Consider the following 13223-nt stretch of genomic DNA (forward strand, 5'->3'; position numbering starts at 1 on the left):
TTTTCTGAAAATCCTTAGTCTGAAGTTAGATATCTGTGGCCACGCTCTCTCTGTCTTCCACCTCTCTGATACCAACACATGGGGCTGAGTGCTCTGTTCTGACGCGTACTCTGGGAAATACCTACAGTTCAATTAGAAGCAGTACAAATCCTAAAACTAGAAACATTATCTGAAAACAAACTGCTGATTTTTTGTTCTCCACGAGTCTCTAGGGAGAGACATTCAATTCTTAGAGTATTTATTTAAAGCTTAAAAAAAATAACCCAAACCTGACATATATCCCATAGGCTGGAAATGCAGTTTAGAGCTTGACTGAAGGAATTAATGGAAGACTGCGCTGTGGGTGGAGGCCGTGCCTTTATCCAGCCGTCCATCTCCCTAAAGGCGCATGGCCAGAAACAGACCCTCAGTACCACTGCTCCCAGTTGGCTGCAGCATTAATTCCGACTGCTTTAGTTAGGGTTTGGTAAGAGTACATTCATCCCTGGAACCAACTGATGACCTTCAGTGAAAATTTGTCTTGTGTGCACTCAGCTCCTCCTCCCGACTCTGGGTAGAACAAGCACTGATTTGCCATTTCTCACCGCTTCCCACTGGGGCTTAAATCTGTCCCCTGCTTTTAGACAGCTGTTTCTTTTGCAAGATACATAAATAGAAAGATTGCAGAAATTAAGCAAAGATACCAGAAGACTCCAATTATATAAAAAACAAATTGGCACCTGGAGGATCGTATGGCAAGATAAACCTTCCCACAAGTGTTTATTATTTCTTAGTAAACAGAGATGCTGGAAGCAAAATTACTGCTTCCTGCATACAGCAAAAGGATTTGTTTGGTAAGCTGAAAGCAAAACAGACAAGCGCGGCTCAGTTATGTTCACATGAAAAAAACTTCCATATAGAACTCGAGTCCGGGTGCACGTCTCCCAAAGGCACATTGTGTTTCACATGCACAGCTGGCGTAGCAGGGGCTCCTGGCCATAGGCTCAGGTCCCCCCAGAGCTGCAGGTCCATCCCCACGGCACAACAATCGCCTTCTGCACTTTCTTCTCCTCTTTTATGGCCATCAAAAAATCCCCATATTTGAAGAAGCATTTTTCCTCCATTGTGCACTAATGGTTAATTCACCACACGGAGAAAAGCAGTACTTAGAGATCAATTTTACAGCTGGAATTGCAAAAAGTCTGAAGAACAACTTCTCCATTCCAGGCATCATGGTAGGGCGTGGATTTGAAGCAGCCTCAGACTGCAGAGGTGGCACTGCCTGCACCAGCACTGCCAGCAGCAGCTGTCGGCCTTTGGCTTCCAGTGGCACTGGAGCGGCACGTGGGACCTTGCTGGAGATGTGCTCCCTTCCATTCTCTTCCGTCCACAATCTCACTATTGTTCCAGCACCTGAATTATGCAATGTCAAGATGATAACAAGACTGAAATGCATTTAAAAAATAAAAACCAATGGTGCTGTAATACTTGCGTTGCTCCATTTCCTACAGCTAACTTTCTAAGACAAGGGCATCAGTCCTTGCAGAGATGAGTACATAACCAAGTATGCTTACTCCAACATGCAATACCTGGAAGGACTTTGTGCATCACGGCCATGATGGGAAGAGCGCAGTGACATCCTCATCCTCACCAGGGTCCTCTTGTGTCCAGCTGCCCCAAGGAGTGCCAGGTTCTGATGACTTCGGAGTATGAAGAATGAGAAAAGCCCTCCAGAGACAGAGGTTACACAGCCAACAAGAGAGAGATGAGACAACACGGGTGGTCAGGAAGAGATGGAGTGGGAGAAACATGTGATGAGATCTGAGCATCTGTGACAGGATTGGCACCAAACCCCTCATCTCTGTACTGGTACTGGGATGATAAAAGCAAGTAGTAAGAAAGCAAAATGTTCTTTCCTTGCTGCTCCTGAACACAGAGCCCATCTGACAAAGCTCAGAGACCTGCTGTCCAGCTATATTTTGTATGTTTTTACATTCAGCAAATTTGCTATGTCTTCTGATATAACACTATGTCATACTTCTGCATAGAATAAATAACTTCCTTTGCATATTTATGAGCACAGACCATCATGAAGCTACCTAAAAAGTTTCAGTATTCACAGCAAAAGAAGCAAACAGAGAGAGACAGAGGGCAGACCTATTTGCCTTTCACCTAATCACCAAACTGACTGCAATACTCCTTCATGTCCAACATTGCATCTCGGCCTTATTCTGAGCCAAGGAACATTTCAGCTCCGCGCTCAGCTGGCAGCACAGCGCTTTAATAGCCACTTACTGAGAGCTGCACTGGTGGTTGAGATCTGCCACCACATTAATCTCACCCCGTAATTAGCTACCTGGGGAAGATACGTATTATTCAGAGGACCTAGGCTAAAGAAAACACAGCCCCACAGGTTTGAAACTCCTGACTTCCTTCCCTTCCCAGCAGCAGGAAGGGAGGCACATCCCTCACTGCACTGACACAACAGAGGACAGTTTTGCTCTGTGTGCTGCGAAGTGCAGTCCTGAAAGATGAACTGAAACATCACCGCAGAAGTCAAAACGGCTTCTGATACGAGCACAAACCCCTGCACCTACAGATCTCCAGCAGCACGTTATAAAGAGGCTGCAAGGTATCATACAGTATTTATGAGCACGAGATATCTACTATAGATTAATTCATAAATTCCCCATCCATAATTTATAGTCTATTTACAGAGCAGAACAGTCATCGCACAGCAGCCACCACAAATGCATTCACTTAAACTTCAGGGCACTTGTAATGACTGCTCAGAAATAAGAAGGCCATAACAAACCAGGCACAGCCGAGGACAGGCTGACTGAAAAGCACAGGAGTATAAAGAAAGGAAATGCATTTTTAAGGCAACTGATGTACTATAAATTTTTAATGCTCCATAAAAATCTTTCATTTACTTAGGAATATTTATATAGCATTAAGTACATTATTCCAATTCAGAGTGCGAATTAGTCTTAACTTCTTTTATGGAGCACTTGGATTTGCTATCCTGAATCTTACCCCCATGCTTAACCCAGTACCAATTATAGCTTAACACATTATTTGTACCAAAACACCGTACCTTCACTTCCTCAAAAATCTTCCCTGAACACAACTACTGCCTCCAAGGGATCATCCCAAGCATCCGTCCATCAGGTTTTTAGGGTAGTGCGCAACAAATGGGATCATTAAAACCTGAACAGCTCAGTAATTGGCGCAGGTGTAACACACACTTCATGTTCATGGATGTGCCCAAAGGCCCTGGTCAGTACAGACTGGGTGTGGGGTTCTTCCTCCCCCATCAGCTGGCTGGAGGAAGACCCATGGCCATAGGACACTTATACAGGAGAGCATGCTCCTACCGGAAAACTGATGTGTTAGAAAGCCGTGGTTTAACTGTGGCTCACGAGGCCCAGGACACACCATGAGTTTGGGTTTCTGGTTGAGTTACTCAGATAACTGACAGCTACAGCTCAGCACAGGGCCAGCACCCCTCGTTACTCAGCTGAATGAGCTCGCTGGGACAACGCACACCGTCCTCTTTTTGATGATGGATTTTGCTCGTTAAATGTCTTCACAGTGACCCTCTGCATACATGCAAAGTCTTTAAATCGCTGTTTAATTTGAACAAGTTCTCAGAAGGAGAGAGAAAGGTTTGAGGATTCTTTGTTTTTGTAGAAGTCCACATCCACCTCCCAGCCAGAGCCACACCAACGAGCATCAGAGATGGGACGCAGCTGTTCAGGAGCAGTTTGCCTTGTACACAAGATTGCACAGAGAAAGAAACAGCAGAGAAGTACATTACTGACGATGGAAGATGTCACGTCCCCGGCACAGCAATCTGTCACCAAGCCATCAGCGCAGCGACAGCCGCCTGGTTCTGCCGGTGGCACCATCACTCGGTGACGAGCTCCGTTGTTCACATTGTTTTGGTAAGGAGCTACAGCTAATTAGTTACCTAAAGCTTAGGTATCTGTGGCTCAATCATTTCACCATTATTTCTGCCACGCCCGATAGCAGAACAATTGCTTGTGTTTGTAGCACTAGATCTGAGGAGGTAAATCCTCCAGCACGGTGTTTTTCACTCTCCTAGTCATGTTTAATTGGCTGCCACGGACAAAGCTTATTTATGTATTTCAGCTTCTTTAATCTCTGATCGCTGTTCTGGTTTTTGTTAACACAATCCATCACACGAAGCATTGGGTTATTTAAGAAGATTAGTGAGACGTACCACTGAGAACCATGCTCACAGTTACAAATGAAATCCACCGTGTTTTAGAAATTGGTTGAGCGCGAACTTGGAAAGTTACTTGGAACGTGTTCCCTAGGCCTGTTTCACACAGTTGTGTAGATGGGAGAGTAACTCTGACGCTGCTTAATGCATCAAAAGGACAAGCCTCCACCTACAAAATCTGCTGTTGTGTGTGATATGCATTAATCCTTAAAAAAAAAAAAGAAATCCTCAAACAAAACACAAAAAAAAAAAGCAGATTAGGAATAATGTTCTGCTGACAGTATGATCGATGTCAATTACGATTACTCCCATGCTCCCATGAAACCAGTCCTCCCTCACGCAGAAAAAGGGGAACACTGACTGCAAGGACACCTCAGCACTGACACAGCTCAGTCTCCTGCAGGAAGAACTGACCGCCTGTCTTACCACGTACCCAGTGAAAGTCTATTCTGTTCAACGCTGCTTCAAAATGCAAGCCACAAAGCCATCAAAGAGCAACAAGAGAAAAGTCATTTTTCATTATACTTTCAAGATGCTGCTGAGATAAAGCTATTAAACTGAGTGTCTGATATATGCAAAAGGTTGAACCATTCCACACGCACTTCTTGCGTGGCTGCTGCAATGAACAAAGGTCACTGATGACAACAGGAGGCAGAAATTGGGCTATTTTCTTTGGAGAGGTGGGAGCACATCCGCCGACTCACTTCAAGCCATGTTCTTTACCTAACAGGAATATTCTGGCCCTTGATAAATCATTTTTTAAGCCAAGGCAGAACAGCTGTCACTAAACCCACCATTTTGTTTCTCCAGCAGGCTGACTTATTAAGAAATCCACTTGAGCTCTCATTTCTCAATTCACTGCTGGTGACTTTGGAGAAAAGAATTTCCCACCCATCACAGAAGCTTTCCCCTAGATATTAGCAGAGCTTAATGCTGATCTACAGAAGATGTGTTAGAGGAAGTCACTGTGCCAAGTGAATATATTCTGTGTCCACACGTGCTTCAAGTTCAGAGTATGGGATAACTTCTCCAGAAACAGCATGCTCCCCAAGATTCACTGGCAAAAACACACACAAGACCTTGGTTCAAAGGAGGATATCCAGAAACCACATCGGTATTCAGGAAAGGAGAAGCAAAGCACTTGGACATGCATGTAATTGAACTGCAAGTGGACTTGCTGGGGGTGCAGTGTGTTGTATGCCATTTACCCTGGGAACTGGTAGCATCCATCTTCCCAAAGCTGCTGGCACCAATCACCAACTGCTACCACCCATCCATGCATCCTGGTAAACACCTGAGCACTTGTGAAAACTGCACTGTAATGTTCATCTTCAAGAAGAACTGACTGAGGGAAATGACTAGTAAAATGCAAGAATGTTTAATTGGCATATTGTTAGCAGAAGGACATAAATTGCCAACTATAATACATCGAATAAATTAGCATTGCTAGCTTGCTGAGGACTGATGCATTATCATGCAATTCACATGGAGTTTTTAATTATTCAGAAAGCAAATGAATTATTTTCAAGCTTGCATTTCCTTGTTTCATGTTGTCCTTGTGGCTTTAAATACATTTCCAAAATCTTTTTAAATCCAAGCACTCGGAATTCAGCTTTTCTGTTCTTCTATAACAGTATCAAGCTGGGAACAGAAATTGTTGTCTCACCTTTAAGATCTGCAAGACTCGAGTTGTCCTGGTAAAACCTAAAAATGTTGAGCCTTCAGCAACACAACTAATACCCTTCCACAGGAAGAGCCTGCTGCTGTCAATGGAAGTCCTATCAATGGATTTACATACAGTATATTTAGCATTAGCATTTTTTAGCTCCTCAACTCAAGCAAGCGGTTAGCCAAATTTAGATCTAAACAACCATCATGGGGGGTTGGATCAATTTAATTACGTTTTTAAATATATATATTTTTTAATCCACCATGACCTTGAACGAAACAGAGAGACCAATCAGTATGGGTAGCTCTGTTTCTGAGATGGAAAATACCCACACTCTTCCCTGACCCATAATTCACAAACTTGTAGATATCTATCCCTAGTTTCTCCTTTCAGTCCCATTTATGAAAACTATTTTTAGCTGGAGCAAATTTCAGAATACAAGTAAAATCAAAAATGCTATTAACATTACCAGATATAATGAGTTGTTTAATTACCCTTGAATCTAGACCTCGTGAAGATTCAACCCATTTTAAAGTGCTTTCGATCCAAAATTAACAAGCACAGAGAATACCAGATTGCTTGCAACACCCAGGTACAAGAGTCTGATCGTTGGGACACCAGAGCAAAGTGAGGACTTTGCCATTAACTGGGTGGCAGCTGGTGAAGAAACTTCAGCTCTTCCGCTGTCACACTTCGCATCAGGGAAGGAGCCTTGCTAAGAGGGGAGCATCCCAAAATGCAGCATTCAGTGTATTCAGCTTGTCTGCTGGATGGTGGAAATGGAGCACAATAATTGCCATAACGGCAGTGACTCCTGTGACACAAACGTGCATTTCAAGAGAAAACATTTCCAGCAGGGCTATGAAGCATCCATTAAGCAGTGACTACTTTCTATCATTCTACGTTTCATTTTGCTTAAATGGCCTAAACTAAGGCTATATAGAAATACCAACGCGTTCAAGAGCTCATTTACTGAAAAAGAAAAGTTAATCAGAACACTAAACAAAACATTTGCACCCCTCCACCAGGCTTTAATTCCACACAAGTATTCCTCATACACCCCTAGGTTAGCCTCCACAGCCATTTCTATCATAATGGAGATCCTGACAGGCCCTTGACTATAGTGGCAAAAAAAAAAAAAAGCACAATAATTACTTTTCATCTTTGTTAAGATAATCTTCCCATATTTGTGAAGCTCTTAACACAGCATAAAATGATAGCCTTGTTTAACTCTCCATCATGACCTATCCTAGCATCTGCCCACCATTCCACCGGGCACGTGCACTCTCCGTTGTCTCACAGCCCTGCTGGATCCCCGCGGCTGGGGATGCCCTGCAGAAACAAAGCACCGAGCAAAACCCAGCCTGAGCCCCAGATGGGGGCTCAAGGAACAGGACCTCATCCACCATAACTGCAAAACCCGCACAGTACAGCTCAGAACGTCCTCGAATGAACCAAACCCCACTCCGACAGAACTCAATGGGCCGTTTGCCCCTGAGCCCAGCAGGAGCAGGACTTGTTCTGTTAAACTGTGATGGAGATGGACCACAGTTCCAAGAAGTCGGGACACCTCTCATTCACCTCTGCATGCATTTGCAGATCTCACATTGTACACGAGGTGATAAAACCTAATGTAATTGAGGGAGTTGCTCTGAATTCACGGACTGACTTAAAGAAGAATTCTGGGTTCAACTCTTGATTAAGAATGCGACCTGTTTCTCGTAGAGCTGCTCTTTCAGAGTTACTTCATTTAACAAACAAACAACATCCCCCCTATGGACTTTACCCCCCAAGTTCACAGAATGCTTTTCTGCACAGGGGAAGCTACTGAGGAGATTACTACTTCTCTCTGGACAAAACCAATCCCTAGAAGTTTTTTTTATTAATTTGCAGCATAATGCATAAAAAGGGAGCTTGAGAAATTACCAGAAGTGGTAAATAAATGATTCATGTGGCTTGGTTTAGCATGAATAAATTATTCCTTCCTTCTCTGTGCTTCATTTGAGAGAAGAATGCAAAATTAATGCTATTCTATGCAAATAGGAAACCTTTTATACAATTCTGACATAATTATAGGTGTTTGCAAAGAAACACATACTTGGTTTGGGGAAGAAAAATGTCTCAGTAGCATATTAGCGTCACAGAATGAAAGATTCAAACAATAAAGTATGTCATCTGAGGATGTTCAGCAGAGACTTAGACACAGATTCAGTATTTCTCTCTTCCTAAACTGCTTTCTCCCTGCTGGGAGGTGAACGATCGGCTCCCAAAACACCACGTCCCTACAGCTGATGCTTTGTCACAGCCTGCAATGCAAAGGAGACTGCTGCCTGTCATGCAAAGGCGCGTGTCCCAGAAGGTTTTCATTAATGCCAACGAAACTGACAGCATTTAAACAATCTTGTAGCCAAGGAAACAGAGGAGCACCTGACAAGTGCCATGCCAGCTTCCTGCTCCAGAGGCAGCCGGCTGAAGCAGCACAGCCCAATCGCACCACAGGTAAGGGCAGAATTAATCCTCAGGACGTTAGGCCCCCATCACCAGGGTGCCTGCCGACCTACAGCGAGCACACCGCCAAGTCATCCTTGGGATCCCAGCTGAGCTTGCAGCACAGCAGCTGCTTTCTAGCAGCCGCTGCCCACGTGAATGGATGCTCCCATCCAGCAGGTTTCATAACTGATTTAAACGGGATTTTATACCGCAGGCAACAAAAGGGAGAATTAATTTAGATTTCCCAGCTTTTCAACCAAGAGCTCACCACTAAGAAATCCTGTTAGCAGCATTTCATCAGAATAACTGTCCAAAATTTTGGAAAAAAACATCCTTCACAAGCTTCAAGAATTTACACATAAGAGTGAAGAAACCATCAAACTGGAAATTACTCATTTGTGAACACGAAGGTACAGAACAGTTCAAACCTAAAGACTGCACTGAATCTGCATTCTAGCAAAGTAGAAATAAACGTTACACCACAATGCTAACGAGAATAACAGGAGGAAAATTTGTGCTGTCAACTACAATACTCTCTACAGCAGTATTTCTTCAGACATTCTGAAGTAAAACACTAAGCCCTTCAAGAACGTGCTTAATGCCTTATTTTAGATAACTCAAAATGAATAAAATTAGCATTTCCCACTTGATCAGTAGAGAGCATTTCAGGTGTGTTCACACAGCACTTGAACTGTCCTGGGGAAAATACTTGCAAATATGCCCTTCTGCTGTCACCCTGTCCCTAAGAACAGCCGTCTCTTTCACGACGGACACTGCTCGAAGGGTTCAATGCATGCATGCATCCACCCGAGGGCTTGAGCAGTGTTCAGCAGCAGAGCTCAGGGCCACCCCCAGCCCGCTGCTCAGGCTCAGCCTCTCCTTGCTTGCTGCCCTGCTGCATGGCAGCACACACCAGCCAGCACTCCCACATGACCGAGTGGTTTTGTCTATTCTAATTATTAAATATGGACAAGGACGTAACAATTATCAGTCTTCCTGTCAATTGCAAACTTAGACGGCTGTATCTCATGGTACGCAGATCACTGCATAGCAACCCCAGCGCTGTTCCCAGCAGTGATTCCTCTGGGACAACAGCCTCTATATATCTACAATGAAAAATGGAATTCCATCTTCAACTTGTGGCACCTGTTTAATTCCAGTTGACAGGAACTAGTTATTTGATAGGTCCGTCCATAAAGCAATGGGACACCTCTTGAGCTCCAGCCATCCATTGCCCAATCTTGCCCCCAAGGGCTTCCTCGGCACCAGGAAACACCCACAGGAGCAGGCAGCTCAGTTCCAGCTGTGCTGGACTCAATGATCCTTGTGGGTCTCTTCCAACTTGGAATATTCTATGTAGATCATAGAGCCATGAAGGTTGGAAAAGACCTCGAAGATCTCCAAGCCCAACCCACTCCCACCACGCTGCCCACTGCCCATGTCGCTCAGGGCCACATCTCCACGCTCCTTAACACCTCCAGGGACAGTGACCCCACCAAGCCCTGGGCAGCCCATGCCAGCGCCTGACTGCTCTTTGAAGAAATTGTTTGTAATATCCAACGTGAACCTCCCTTGGTGCAAAGTGAGGCCATCGTATCGCCGTGACCCAGGAGCAGAGGCCGACTCCCCCCTTTGCCACAACCTCCTCCCAGGTCTCCTCTTCTCCAGACTGAAGCACTCCAGCCCCCTCGGCCACTGCCCATCAGACCTGTGCTCCAGGCCCTGCACAGCTCCGCTGTCCCCTACCCTCGGATGTTACACACTGTGTGGTGATGAGCAAGCCAGAAGTAAAAGAAGCAGTGCACTCTGGTGCTGCGCTCCTAGCTTCAATGCCCTTGGAAGGAATCAGGGGGAACTGCTCCAAACATTTTGTTTCTGTACACAATGTGGCTGCTAAAATTCAAAACAGACAATTTAGTGGGTGGATCTGTAATTAAATTATTATGGCTCGTATCTAATTAAAACAGATTTCAAGGCACATTTCAAGCTGTGGCTGGATGTCAGTTTGAAGTTGTCTCACACTGCTTGGCAGCAATCACACTGAAGGAGGGCAGAGAGGCAGCATCCAAGACTAAGGAAAGGAGGATCTAAAAATAAAAACGTTCTGGAATGGCTGCCTCCCACTTTGAACCCAGCTCTTCACTACTGGCATGACACCGTCCCACACCACAGATTTCTCCAACAGGCACTGAGACTCCCAGGAAGAGATAATAAACAACTACAGGGGTACAAATCATGGCTGCAGCTCAGCTCTATACATAGTTCAGCAGAAGCAGATGAATAAGCCCTCCCAATTTATCAGAGAACTGTTTCATGGAGGGGATATAATTACAAGCCAGACGATACAGAAATACATAGCCTGGCAAGACACACCACAGAAATCATGATCCTAAAATAATAAAACTCACTGACACAGAGCACCCAGCACGGCTGTCGGCATCTTGCTGCCAGCAAGGAACTCGAAACAGGGCAGGGTGTGATGTGCCAGCCTAGGACAGATCCCCTTGGTCATTTGCATGCAGACTTGGAAGGTAACTGCACGCTCCTATTGCTCTGCACCACGTCTCACAGCTCTGAACAGGAAAACAAGAAAACAAAAGCTAACTTATGTTTAAAATGAGAGTTCTATGCTCCACGAAGATTTTGGGTCAATGACTTACTCATCTGAAAAGCTGCAGTTCTTTTCTATTATCACAAAATATGTATTTGAACCTAAGAAGTGTTCAGAAGTCAGGTGTCAATAGAAGTGCCGTTTGGACAACTGGTCCTTATCAACACATTGCTCCAAGATGTTGATCACTTTCTTATTGACCCAAGCCTTCAAAATAACCAGGAAAAAAAAAAATGTAGGGCCTGACTCAGCCAAGAAGCACTAATCCAAGAAAATGCTGAAATCAGCCTTGTTTCACAGGCCTCTAAGCGTATCCTGGTAATTCTGGTGTCACGCGCTCACATACGATGCAGCACAGCGTTACCCCACGCAAAACTCTCAAGGATATCCCCAGGACTTATTCCTTCACTCCCCAACGCAAAATTAAACATTCACTTTCCTCCACAAAACTCAAAAATGCCTTCATCACCTTTGTTGGAGCCTCTTTGGACATTTTCCTCATCCTGCATACAGAAGTGCGAGACAGCCATTTTACTCATCAATCTTTGTCTACCTTATGGATCCTTATTACAGATTTGCTGGCCCCAATATTTGCATTACATTACATGTTCCCTCTGGGGCGTATTGAATTGTTGTATACGTTTTATTGTCTGCCAGATCCCCAGCAGAACGTGCATATAGCCAAACACATACATAGAACATGCACGCACCTGTGCACACGTGGCACTCGTTGGGTTGGGAGATGTCCCCACCCACCACCAAGCAGCTCATCTCTTTTTCCTGCACTTCTCCATACACACCTCCATACATCTGAACTGCCATCGCACACACAGCCTTGTTCACTGCAGAGTATCTACACGTACCTGCTATTACAGACCTCAAACCAAGGGCTCCGACTGCTGCCACCGCAAAGTAATTAAGCTGGTGAAACCATCAGTGACTTGAAGTGCTCTTTCATTAACAAAGCGAGTGCAATTATTTTTCTGCCACCTTCCCTTACTCCATTACTCTGACGCACAGGAGCTGATTTCTCAGGCTGCTCCCTGCCCCTCGGAGCACATCCACGGAGCTGGAAATCCTCCCCCACACAGCTCTGCCAGTGCAGCTGAGCGCTCCACGCGGAATTCCACACGGGTGGGAGAAAATCATATACAGCAAGAGGGATTCGGGGTGAAAACTTACGTGGCATTTTTTGCTAAGGGCCTGGCACTGAGAGGATCAAGGATAAACAAGTTGCTGACACACGGCTGCTGGCAGTGATGACACGCTTGCCTCACGTAACTCCACGAATCCTCCCTGAAACCGTGTGTTGCCACGCAGTGAGCACATCGCTGTCTCAGCTTTCTCTTTTTCAACTCTGAATACGTTTTTATGACAACAGCGTATGAAAACGTAATTTGGGGAACCACTTCAGGCTCCTGCCTCATCATGGCTCCTCAGCCCAGCATTGTCACTGTTTGCACTGACAGCCTCAGCAGAGAACCAGACCCTGCAGCGCGCACCATGAACAAGACACACAGCCACCCAGCGCCGCTGCAGCAGGGAGACCAGCAAATCCGAGCCCAGCAAACACCCAAACAAATGAGCTGTCTGTGAAATTACTGACTGAGAAGGATGAAATTACAAAGTAATCAATGATATTAATTAAAGAAAAATTGGCCAATGGCTTATTTCATAATCATTAAGGTTGGAAGGACCACCAAGCTCATCTAGTCCAACCATCATCCCACTCTTGCAGCCTCTCTCGACCGTGTCACTCAATCTGATATCCATCCTTCTCTTCAGCACCTCCAGGGACGGTGACTCCACCACCTCCCTGGGATTTGCAGATTTGCTCTAACAAGTAGAGGCACAGAGGGAGACGGAAACACAAATTTATATATTTTTTGTTAAAAAAGGAGGAGGTACAACACCCCTTGATTTCCAGAGACCTTCTCGAAGCAGCCTGCAGTACCCAGTGTGCAGCACACAAGGCTGCCTCTCACGGAGCCGCTCTGTCCTCGCTGCTCACCCACCCGTTCTGAAGCTGTGTTTAAAATATTCTCATGCTTTCCAATAATAAATGCTTACAAGTTCTACTGCTGTTATTGGCATAGCTATTATCTTCCACTATGCAGCATGACACGCTTCATAATTTCATGAGCCTATCATTAGGGTATTAGGTAGCTTTTTTCATTAGAAGATAATAGAATAGGACTGGCAGCCCAGAATATGACTGCCCCATA

The 13223-nt window shown here is 45.0% G+C and overlaps 1 long non-coding RNA gene across 1 annotated transcript in view; it reads right to left on the reverse strand.

Annotated features, from left to right (window-relative positions):
* The window catches only part of LOC110404920, a 35575-nt gene continuing 23082 nt past the window's right edge, over positions 731-13223 (reverse strand). Inside the window, exon 4 of the long non-coding RNA XR_002442568.1 lies at positions 731-1679. This is a non-coding gene — a long non-coding RNA (uncharacterized LOC110404920). The remainder of the gene's footprint in view (positions 1680-13223) is intronic.

This window comes from Numida meleagris, chromosome 11, assembly GCF_002078875.1.
Source record: "Numida meleagris isolate 19003 breed g44 Domestic line chromosome 11, NumMel1.0, whole genome shotgun sequence".
Taxonomy (NCBI): Eukaryota; Metazoa; Chordata; class Aves; order Galliformes; family Numididae; genus Numida; species Numida meleagris.